Raw genomic sequence first — 13,142 nt, 5'->3', positions numbered from 1 at the left:
ATGACAGAAATGTTAAACTAAAATCTAAGTTTAAAAGCTATTGACATTTAACTTAATTTGATAAGTATATTTGTGGAATAACTTTTAATGTAATTTGTTCATGTAAATTTTGTTTTATCAAATTACATATGCAAAATAAAAATCTATATAAGTACACATTAATGATATGAATATAATTACATAGTTAATCATTCAAAACTGCTAAAAATATGAATCAATAATTTTTAAAAATTTTTCTCATAGTATATGAAGCTTTGAATTTTGCTTTATATGACAAAATAATTTGTAAACTTAACTAGCTCCAGCATTCATCCAGATATTGCCAACACATTTTTCTTTTCAGCACTTGACATAAATATTGATGTGTTGAATAACTTTAGTAGAAATAAATCACATAATATAAGCTATTTGCATTGAATTCTCAAAGTCTACAAAACATCCTGAAGAACTGAGGATCAAACATAAGCAATAACCATAAGATAGTCAATGACAGCCCAAAGATATGCAGGTTAAAGCCACATACTGTGATAAGACTTTAAGATCCAGCAAAAAATGGACAAAAAGTCCTCCAATCACAGTCATCTATTTGCCACAGGTTTGTAACACTCATCTTGCTAATATTTTGTTTATCTTCATGAACTCAATACAGTGCTTCTCATATCATACACAAGAAAATCCAATGAGAAAGATGTATATTAAGCAATGAAATTTTGTTGGATAGAGTTGTTGGAGAATCACAAACTATTGTAATATGTGAGATTTGTTTATACTATGAGAACTAATTTTTGTACTCTTAGAAGAAGTATCATTCTAATAAATATATGCGACTTAGAAAATATTATCAATTAAATCATTTTTGGCATTTTTCATTGAAGTTCATATTCCCTAAAGGTTTTCAGAAGTTCCTATCCAAGTCAATTCTTATCAAAAAAGAGACCATCTTTGTTCTAAATTCATAAATTTATAAATATTGAATATTATCATGTAAAGAATTAACTTTCAGAGTGGTCCTGAACTCTGGCTCTACTTTTTTTTTTTTTTTTTTTTGCATGAGAAGTTAGTTTGCCTCGGCCCTATAGATACTGAGTCCTTAAATGGAATGAGGTCTGTTTTAGCAAATCAGCTATTTAGTAAGTGGAGTTTTTCTAGTTTCTCATTTTTTCTTCTACTGGAAAGTGTTCAAGAATGAGGCTATTTTTCTTCATCATGGCCATATTTGCTGGGATCGTAATAGACAATGACAAAAATTTCCATTCAGCTTTTACTCAGAATCAATAATGCCCATTAAGTTTACTGCTAAAACCACTGGGATGCTGGGGATTCAAGTTGCAAGAGCAGCATAATATTATCCTTTGCCTGGCACTATATTAACTATTTATGACCTTATCTCTAATCTGTCCTCTACTTTGTTATAATAGAAAATAACTAGCCTGGTGTCAAATACAGAGTCACATATCTGAATTCAAACTCTCCAATTCACACGGTTTATAGGAATCAGACAATTTACTATTCCCAAAAGTAGGTAATAATAGCCTCTGTCCTCCAAATAATCCTACAGCTTTCCTTCCCTGGATCAAATCCCGAGAATGTGTATGTGAACTGTAAATACTTGTGACATCATTTTTCCATCATATATAAATTTCAGCTTCAAATCACGTGATAATCTTTAGATGACACTGGTAGAAAATCAGCCTGTTTATATAAAGGTAGAGATTATGAAATGGATCAATTTTAGAAAATAACCAAACACATTTTATTATTCATTATTTTAAATGATTCACTTACATTCTTTATATAATTGAACACTTAAAATATTCTACATTGTGAAATGTGCACAGGGGTTTCCATAATAGAGGAGGTTTCATTTCAGAAATGTATATTTTCTACATCAATTTAGTAGTTGATCCAGTCAACAAATTTGTATTGAATTTTGGGCTCATCCTTTGTATCAGACCCTGAGAATAAAGGGCAATTTTGCCCAAGTTATTATTCTTAGTCTTTGAAACACTGGAGGAGAGAGTAATTTTTCTTTGTTCACTTGAGATCTTATTGGGAATTTTTGCATATTAATTTTCATGTAGTATTTTACTGTGAAAATTTGTTTTTCTATACTTTGATTTGTTTCATTTTCATATTCAGGTTAGTGTCAATGAAAGAGTATAAATATAATGTTTAAATGGACTATACAATTGTTCTATGTGGCATTCACAACAACAAATACATTCATATTTCTCACTTCACTTTTCCTAGAAGGTAGAAGTGGTCTGATTTTTCATCTTAATTTATGGGAACAAAAAGAAAGCAAACATGTGTCTAAATGTGATAAACATGGAAGAGGAGAAATACCTAATGTAAATGACACATTAACGGGTGCAGCAAACCAACATGCCACATGTATACCTATGTAACAAATTTGCCCGTTGTGCACTTGTACCCTAGAACTTAAAGTACAATAATAATAATAATAAATGTGACAAGAGGGGAACTTAGAAAATACCTTGAGACAGATGAAAATGAAAACACAACATACCAAAACATACGTGATGCAGTGAAAACAGAGCTAAAGGGGAAATTGAAAGCTGTAAAAGCTTATATTAAAAAAGAAGAAAGACCTCAAACCAATGAACTAACTACAAATTAAGGAACTAGAAAAAGAAGAAATAAACACATAGCTAGGAAGAGGAAGAAAATAAGAAAGACTAAAGCAGAAATTAATAAAATACAGAATAGAAAAGCAATTAAAAATCAATGCAACTAAGCATTAGTCTTTTGAAAGGATCAACAAAATTGACAAACCCTTAACTATATTAAGAAATAAGTAGAGAAAAATCAAATAAAAATAAGAAATAAGAGAGGACACATAACAGCTGATGGCATAGACCTAAAAAGGATCAGCCGGGCGCGCTGGCTCACGCCTGTAATCCCAGCACTTTGAGAGGCCGAGGCGGGCAGATCACGATGTCAGGAGATCGAGACCATCCTGGCTAACACAGTGAAACCCCATCTCTACTAAAAATACAAAAAGAAATTAGCCGGGCATGGTGGCGGGCGCCTGTAGTCGAGGCTACTCAGGAGGCTGTGGCAGGAGAAAGGTCTGAACCCGGGAGGTGGAGCTTGCAGTGAGCCAAGATCGCGCCACTGCACTCCAACCTGGGCGACAGAGCAAGACTTCATCTCAAAAAAAAAAAAAAAAAGAAGTAAAATGGATTATAACAGACTACTACGAACAATTATACTCCAACAAATTGATTAACCTAGAAGAAATATATAAATTCCTAGAAACAAACAACTTACCAAGACCAAATCATGAATAAACAAAAAATCTGACTAGACCTATAACTAGTAAGGAGATTGAATCAGTCATCAAACTTCCCAATAACAACAACAATAAAAAACCATAATCAGATGGCTTCAGTGGATAATTCTATCAAACATTTAGGGAATTAACACCAATCTTTCTCAAAATCCTCCAAAAAATTGAAAAGGAAGGAATAGTTTCAAACTCATTTTATGAGACTAGCATTTTCCTGATAACAAAGCCAGACAAGGACACTACAAGAAAAGAAAACTAACAGATCCATATCCATGATAAATATTGATACAAAAATCCTCACTAAAATACTTGTAAACCAAATTCAACAGCACAATAAAAGGATTATAGATCACGACCAAAGGGGATTTATTACTTGGATGGAAGAATGTTTCAACATACGAAAATTAATCAATGCAATACATCACATTAACAAAATGAATGAAAAATATACATAATAATCTCTACAGATACGGAAAAAGAAATAGACAAAATGCCATATCTGTTCATGATAAAAACATTTAACAAACTTGGAATAAAAGGAAGTTACCTCCACATAATAAAGGCCATGTACGAAAAGCCGACAATTAACATTATATTCAATGGTGAGAAACTGAAGGCTTTTCCTCTAAGATGAGGAACAAGTAGGGATGCCATTGTTACCACTTTTATACAACATAACATTTGTAGATCTAGCCATAGCAATTAACAAGAAAAAGAAATAAAAAGCATTCATATTGGAAAGGAAGAAGTAAAATTATCTTTTTGCAGATAGCCTGATCGTGTATGTAGAAAACCTAAAGTTCACACACACACATGCACTCACATACAAACTGTTAGAACTAATAAATGAATTCAGCAAAGTTGTAGAATACAAAATTAAGACGCAAAAATGAGTAGCATTTTTATATGCTAACAATGGACAAATCTGAAAAGGAAACTTAAAAAATAACCCCATTTGCAATAGCATCAAAACAATAAAGTACTCAGGAATAAACTTAAAGAAAGTGGAAAAAGATTTATATATTGAAAACTAGCAAACACTGCTGAAAGAAATTAAGGAAGAGAAATGAGAAGACATTTCTGTTCATGGTTGGGAAGCCCATCATCGTTATAGTGTTCAAACTATCCAAAGCAATACACAGATACAATGCAAGCCCTATCAAAATCACTAAGGCATTTTTGGCAGAAGTAGAAAAATCTGTCCTAAAATTCTTATGGAATCTTGAAGGACCAGAATCAGTCTTCAGAAAGACAAGCAAAGCTAGAGGCCTCACCCTACCTGATTTTGAAACACATTACAAGCCTACAGTAATAGAAATGGAATGATACTGATATAAAGATGGACATATAGGCCAATGGGAGAGAATAGAAAGCCCAGAAGTAAACTCTCATGTATATGGTCAAATGAACTTTGACAAAAGTGCCAAGGCTACACAATGGTTAAAGATCAACTCTTCAAAAATCAGGTTGTGAAAACTGTATATACACATGCAAAGGAATGAAGTTGCGTCCTTACTGTACACTATATGCTAAAATTAACTCAAAATAGATCAAAGATTTAAACATAAGACCTGAAACTGTAAAAACTTTAGAAGAAAATCTTCAGGGAAGGCTCAGACAATGGGTTTGGCAATGAAATCTTGGATATCACACCAAAACACAGGTAACTAAAGTAAAAATAGATAAATTGGAGTATACAAAGATTAAAAATCACTGTGCATTCAAGGACAAAATCAAGAGTCAAAACTCAAACCTCAGAATGGCAGAAAATATTTGCAAATCATGTATTTGATAAAAGTAATAGGCTATTCAGAATATAGAAGGAACTCCCATATCTCAACAAAAAAATATAACGAGTAAGGAATATGAATAGATATTTATTCAAAAAATATATACAAATGGCCAACAAGCATATTTCTCTGGCCTGAATGTTTGTGCCCTGCCAAAATTCATATGTTGAAACCCTAACTCTTAGGGCGATGGTGTTAGGACATGCACCTTTTTGGGATGTGATTAATTTCATTGTGGCTCATTGTGAAATAGGACACGGGCCCCAATCACACACCAAATCTGCTGGTACCTTGATTCTTGGGCTTTCCACCCTCCAGAACTGTGAGAAATAAATTTATGTTATTTATAAACTACCTAATTGATGATATTTCATTATAGCAGCCTGAATGAACTAAGGAACATAGGAAAAGATCCTCAACATCACTATTAGGGAAATGCAAATCAAAGTCACAATGAGATTTGAATTCACATCTATCAAGGTGGCTACCATCAAAATAAATAAAATAACAAGTGTTGGTGAAGATGTGGAGAAATTGGAACCCTTGTGCACTGTTGGTGGAAATGTAAAATGGTGCAGCGCAGCCACAATGGAAAACAGGTATCTCAAAAAATTAAAAACAGAATTACCATATAATCTAGGAATTCCACTTATGGATATATATTTAGAATCCTTTTTGTTTTGTTTTGTTTTTATGATGGAGTATCACTCTGTCGCCCAGGCTGGAGTGCAGTGGCGCAATCTCGGCTCACTGCAAGCTCTGCCTCCCAGGTTCACGCCATTCTCCTGTCTCAGCCTCCCAAGTAGCTGGGACTACAGGCGTCCGCCACCATGCCTGGCTAGCTTTTTTGTTTTTTTAGTAGCGATGGGGTTTCACCATTTTAGCCAGGATGATCTTCATCTCCTGACCTCGTGATCTGCCCACATCGGCCTCCCAAAGTGCTGGGATTACAGGCATGAGCCACCGCGCCTGGCCTAGAATACTTTTTAAAAATGAGATTCAAAGATACATTTTTACATCCATCTTCATAACAATAGCCAAAAGTTGGAAGCAACCCAAGTGTCCATTGATGGATGAATAAACAAACTGTGATATATACATATAATGGAATATCATTCAGCCTCATATATATTTCATTAAGCATATAATGGACTATATTATTCAGTCTTATACCATGGATGATTATTCTGACTTATCATATTATTCAGGAAAATGTGGTATATACAGATAATGGAATGTATTCAGCATAATTCTGACATATACTACAACGTGAGTACCTAATGGAAGCCAGGCACAAACAGACAAATGTAATATGATTTCAGTCATATGAGTTATCTAGAGTAGATAAATTCATAGAAACAGAAAGTAAAATGGTTGTCAGGGGTGGGGGTCCAGGGGAGAGGAGATAAGGAGCTGTTGTTTAATGAGTATGGTTTTTGTTTTCCAAGACGAAAAACTGATGATCAGTTGCATGGCAATGTGAATTTACTTAATACTGCTAAGCTGTACACTTAAAAATGGTTAAAATGGTAGATGTTGATCAGATGTGGGCATGGGCTCAAAGAAAAGCAAGCATTCCTGGTCCAGATTTTGGCTTTCAGATTTGCTGAATTCTGTCTTCACAGAGTCAAGGGAGTCATATCAGCTAACTCAGAAGAGTTTATACACAAGAAGGCAAATTTTTGAGAGTCTAGTATTTTTTTTTCTGGGTAGTCCTAAATGTTAATTGCACTAAATTCTCCCCTGGTATATAAATAAATTAAGCAGATAAATAATTTGCTTGTCATATATCTAACAAGAAGTAAGGAAATAGATAATTGGAAACAATACTTCCCCCATCTTAATAGAGTTAAATAACAAAAATAACATTAATTAAAAGAACTAAATAGCTAAATTATAGAATATATTTACTATCAGTCAGACATTGTTGTTAGTACTTACAAATCAATCCTCATTTTACCCAGTGAAGAATAAGCCCCATGTTGCATACATGTTGAACACCTATTATGTGCCCTGTCCCGTTAAGTCACTGGAGACATCTGTGGCTACAGCAGGCAGTGATAAATTCTACTGTTTTCCTCATTTTTAAGAGAACAAACCTAAGCACAGGGAGCTATTGAACTGTAGAGCCACTTTTGGAACCCAGAAAATCCCATTTAGAGTACTCAGCTCTTAGATGTGCTCTGGTAATATGTCATAAGAACCAGAGCTGATTTCTAGATTCTGGTCCACATTTTTCTTTCCAGCAGAGCCCTACCTAAATAATGAGAGGGTCTTTCTCTTCTCTTCTTATTCCTCTTCTCCACCGAGAAGCTTCATTTGCTCATGCCAGACATGTTTTATTATGAAATTGGGCCTCATGTTACTTACATATATATCCTAGTTTTGTCTTTCTAAGACTGTATTTTCATAAACTTGAATATATTTGTGAAACACTTTGTTCACCCCAGTAATATATCCATAGGCAACTCTTTGAAACCCTACATATTTCTATCCATTTATGAAAATGTCCACAAGGCTTTAGATTTCTATCTGTTTGTCACACACCTTTGTGTCATCACCAGGATATAAGCATGCACTAAAATCAGAACTAAACCAACCAAATGAAGGCTCAGAGCTCAGGGAGGGCACATCTAGAAGGGCTCACTATAGGAATTAGAGGTGTGGAAATGTAAGCACATCTGGGGAAGAGAGGAGAGCCCAGTGCATTAGAGGAGAAGGACTGAGATGACTGAAGACTGAATCACCTCACTTGGCAGCTGGTTGATGCCTTTTTTAGGGTTTGCTGCTGGGTTGATTGCACATTCTGACTGGAGGAACCCTAATAGCTAAGGAACAATCTTTTAGACAGTTACATTATAGATAGAATTTTCTGTCTTCTGAAAAAAATTAGGAATCTAATGAATGATTTAAATCAACTAAATACATAAACAAATTTTAAACCAGTAAGGTCTAGAATCTTGAAAATCTATTCATTTTTAACTTTTTACTTTCAAGCAATTTTAGATTTACAAACAATTGCAAAGATACTATAAAATTTTGCTTCTGCCCTTAACCCAGCTTCTTCTCATGTTAACAACATACATGACCATGTTGTAATGAATCAAAACAAAGAAATGAACATTGGGGCCATATTACTAACTAACATTCAGATTTTACTAAGATTTCCTCAGATTTTTAAAAACTGATGTTTTATCTTATGTCAAGAATCAGTCCAAATTGATTCTTGATTTGGATTGATTTTTGTCAATCCAAATTGTTGGATTGTTGTCATACCTTCAGTCTCCTCCAATCTGTAACGCATGCTCAGTCTTTCTTTGGCTTTCATGACATTGAAACTTTTGAAGAATATTGGTCACTTATTTCATAGACTGTTCACCAATTTGGATTTGTCTAATGTTTACTCAGGATTATGCTGAGGTTGTGTGTTTAAAGGATTGAAACCACAGAGTTTATCTGATCGTCTCATCACACAATATCCAAGGTACATGATATTGATATCTTTTATTACATATGTTTTATTACTGCTGATGTTAACTTAATCACTTGGTTAAGATGGTGTTTGCCAGACTTCTGTCCTATAAAGTTACTATTTTTGCCCTCTACACACTACATGGTAGAAGCATATCACTAAATACCAGCCTACACTCAAGTCTCTAATCTAGTTTCTCTCATTCATTTTTATGTTATCTTACATTCTTGGTGATATCATGTAATTAGCCATTTTAGGATTCACAAATGTTTAGGATTTCATGAAGCCAGTGCTCTCTATCTTAGAACAACTCTAAATTTAATCAGGAAATAATGCAAGCAATAATATTAAAATGTATAAAGGGATTCTTGAATTTAGGTAGCTCAACCAGAAGAATTAAATGAGTTTTAAAATATCAGAAGTAATATAAGTGTAGCAATTTGTAAGTTTAGCAACCATATTAATACAGAACAAAACAGAAAAAGTTGTATTATCAGAATTAACGAGATTTATGGTAGAGCTGCATCTATTGTTAATAACAAAGAAAATAAAATTGCAATAGAATGTTGTGCAATAATTGCTTGTCACTCTTAACAAAAATTAATTTGGATTCTCATAGCATATTAAAAAAATTCTAATATATTACATAATTAAATGTAAAAACATCTTTACAAGAACAGAAACTGAATATGTGTAAATCAAAAGACTTAAGGAGGCATGTGGCTCTGTGTTTTAGACAGTGCTTGGAAAAATATACAAGGAACTGTTTAGTGTTTGGTACACACATGAAATAAAGAATAAGTATCCATCAAAAGATTATGGCTACAATGTGCAGGAAATGTTTTGACAATGATTAGGAATTCTAAAATTATAAATCAATAATGTAAATAAACAACATTGAAACTAGAGTAAATGAAATAACAGGTAAAATAAAATCAAAATTGTAAAACTTAATTGAAAAAAGAATGTAAACTAGCAAGTAAATGGGTTACTATTGAAATTTACTACCAGGTAGTATTAATTAGAATAATGATAAATTACCTTTCAGCCAAATAAATAAGCAACATTTTAAATAAAAAATACAATTAATAGGTTAAATAAATGAAATATTAAAGATGTTCAGTACAGCATGGAATAATAATGCATTGTATACTTGAAATTTGCTAAGGGAGTAGATATTATATGTTCTCACCTTGCATAATAAAATATTATAACTATGTTAGGTGAAGAATGTGTTAATTAACTTGATTGTCAGAATCATTACACAAGGCATAATTAAAGCAAAACACTATGTTGTACACCTTAAATCCATAAATTTTAATTTCTCAACTATATATCAACAAAAAATGTTTAAAGATTTTGTTCGAATTCATCTATTCTTTGAAAATGATTTTCAGAAAACACTAACAAAATATGCATGAAGATCTTAACCCACATTCTTCTACAAGTATCATCTTATTTCCCTACTCCACAAACAAGTTTCCCACCATAATTTTTTATGCATAGAACACCCAAATACCCTTATTGTATTTCTTCTTCAACCCACTCCCATCAAGTTTCTGTCCCATTCATTTTACTAAACCTAGATCCACCTAAGGTCACTGATGGCATCTGTTTTTGAGTCCGTTAGGACAGGTCAGCCTTCATCTTCCCTGAAAACACCACTGTCTACCCCTCGCTTGTCTCTCCCTCATTCTTTGCTATTTCTCCTTCCAGCTGCACTGACCACTCCTCCTAAGTGCTCTTTGCCCTTCACAGACTCTCCTTCTCTGCCCTACCAATGACTGTTGAGGATCTGCAGGACTAAGTTTAGATCCTGTCTCATCGTTCCCTCAATTTATAACTATGTTAGGTGACAGATTCCCTAATATCCATTCTCATGTCCTCAATACCAGACATGCAGTAAAGAATCCCAAATTAATACCTTCACCCATGGCATTTGTTGTTCATTCTAGACCCATATTCCCAGCTGCCAATAAGATTCTGGAAACACTGTTTCCTTTGGTATCTGTGGGATTTTGGTTCTAAGACTCCACACCTGTCCTCCAGATACCCAAATGTGTAAAAACTCAAGTCCTGCAGTCCCCTTCATACATGCGAGTTTCACATCCCACAAATGCTGTATTTTCTATCCAGTTTAGTTTTACATGCAGAAAATACAGATATGGAAGGTGAACTGTATTGGAAAAAAAAAAAAACCTGTATAAGTGGACCCATGAAGTCCAAAAGTTCAATCCCATGCTGTTCAAGGGTTAACTGTACATATACCCCAAGTACCTTAAGAAGGACATCTAACATTGTTTTCCCTGCCTGGCATCATTTGTATCTAAAACTTGTGGTGTGAGAACATTGTTTTCCTTTACTTCTTTTTCAAGCTTTTAAGAGAATTGCAATAAAGTAAGCATTAGTCCTGTTTTTACATCTCTTTCTCTGTAAGATGGAGAGTGCTTTATTCAATTGTATTTCTTGAAGGGAACTCTACAATCTGCCACTTACTTAGCTTATACATATAATGTGAATGGAATAAATGAGTAAATATATTTTATTGTCCTTCCTTCAATTATGTTAAAAATGTGGGTGTGGATTTTGTTTTTAGAAAAAAGATTTCCAGACATTTTCCTTAATAAAACAAACGAGAATTTAATGAATAAAACAAATGCAAATTTAATAACATGGAAAGATGAATATATTTGTAAATTTTAACACAATGTAAAGATGAATATGTTATTATATGTAAAATATCTAAATATTATAAATGAAACAGCTGCAAAAAGAATGGAAATAAGTAAGTATATAAAACATATCAGGGCAGTCATGTCTTAGGAACTGAAGACCAGAGCCAAAGGTTTTTAACATATACTTGCTTACTATTGTTAACAAGGTATTTGCTGAATTTAATTCAATAAATTCTGTGACAACGGCAGAAATAAGAACCTATTGAAATGACCAAAGACGCATGTGCAAGTGTGATATGGCAGATTAATCAATGAGAATAATTTCAGGATGAACCCAGGTCTTCATCCTTACTTCTCAGTCCTTCTTGCAAGTTTGTTGATGATGAAGAGAAGGATTTCACGATTCCACTCGGACAACCTCCCAAGCACAGTCACTGTATTTCTTCTCCTTCAGGTAGATTCCCTGGATTCCCACGCATTCCCTGAAAGTACGTCCTCAAGGCCAGTGTAGGGCCCCAATCACCCCCACAGATTCTTCCTCTCTTTTTGTCTGCCCTAAGCAAGACTCCAGGCATTCCAGCTGCAGATGAAGTCCAGTGTGGAGTTGGTCCAGGAGGGTCATGTTCCAGGCAGCAGAGGAACGCTCTGTGTGGAAGAGGCTGAAGATCTGCTGAAGCATCTCATGGAGGACAGACAGGGCCTGGGCCTTCTGCAACTGGCTGTCATACACATCTCCAGGGGAAACCTGAAGTCTCTTCTGTCCTTGAGACACAAGAAAGTGGAGATTCTCAACATTTGGCCCAGAAGTGCCAAGGTGTTCCTGCTAAGTAGGCCATGGTTCTGAGGCAGGTCCCAGCTCAGAGATCCAACAGGGCCACAGTGGCAAAGCGGCAGGGCCACGAGTAGAGGAAGCAGGAGGACCATTGGGAAATGAGGGTGCTGCTGGCCTAGCTCAGCTGGGGTCTGGATGAACCTTGGACTCCAGGTTCTCTGAAGGCATTCCTGCTATGCATGGCTCTTAGTTGGAAAAAAATAGCTTTCAGGGTTGGCCAAGATGGACAACGAGAAGCTGCTAGTGTGTGCCACTCTCAAGTAGAGAAATGGAAGGGGCACGTACATACAGCACCTTCAACTGAAACATCCAGGTACACACATTGGGACTCAAGAAAACAACTTGACCAGTGGAGAACAGAGTAAAGCAAGGCAGGATGACTGCCTACCCAGGAGTGACACAGAGCCAGGGGAGCCTCCCCAACCAGGGAAGTGGTGAGTAAGTGAGCAGCCTTGGGGACCCACGCTTCTCCACAAATCTTTGCAACCCTCAGGTCACAAGATCTCCTAGTGAACTCACTCTACCAGGGCCTTCAGTCTGACATGCGGGGCTGTGTAGGGTTTCAGCAGAGCAGCCACTCAGCATACATGGGGACCCTGGAGCCTTAGATACCCAGGCTTCCCCACAAAAGAAGCTATAACTCCAGCCAAGCAGGAGGCTAGACCGCTATACATACCCCAATGAAAGGGGTTTCATCCATGGGATTGAGCAGTGACAAGTGGCAGGCCCACCTTCCATGGCCTGTCTCAGGGTTAGACCCACTGGCTTGGGAATCCAGCCAGCCACTGGTAGTACCCTCACACCTCCCTGACATGGAGCTCCCAGCGGCAGGGGGTGGGCTGCCATCTTTACTGTTTCACAGCCTTAGCTATTGGAGCCTCTGGGTTCTAGGGAGTCCAAGGCAGCTAGGGACTGGAGCAGCCACCCTGCACAGCCCAGCAGCTCTACAGAGAAGCAGTCAGACTGCTTATTCACGTCAATCCCAAATCCTGTTTCTTTTCACCGGGTGAAATCTCTCCACTGGGGTCTCCAGTCACCTCCACCACTGTTTTCTGGCAGA

General features: G+C 35.7%; 1 pseudogene; it reads right to left on the bottom strand.

Annotated features, from left to right (window-relative positions):
- Positions 1-98: 98 nt before the first annotated feature.
- On the bottom strand, positions 99-12,174 carry LOC117981649 (interferon omega-1-like; annotated as a pseudogene).
- Between the last annotated feature and the right edge of the window lie 968 nt (positions 12,175-13,142).

The sequence above is a fragment of the Pan paniscus genome, chromosome 11, assembly GCF_029289425.2.
Source record: "Pan paniscus chromosome 11, NHGRI_mPanPan1-v2.0_pri, whole genome shotgun sequence".
NCBI classification, from domain to species: Eukaryota; Metazoa; Chordata; class Mammalia; order Primates; family Hominidae; genus Pan; species Pan paniscus.
Note: the sequence above shows the minus strand (reverse complement) of the source record. Positions and strands in the feature narration are given on the sequence as shown.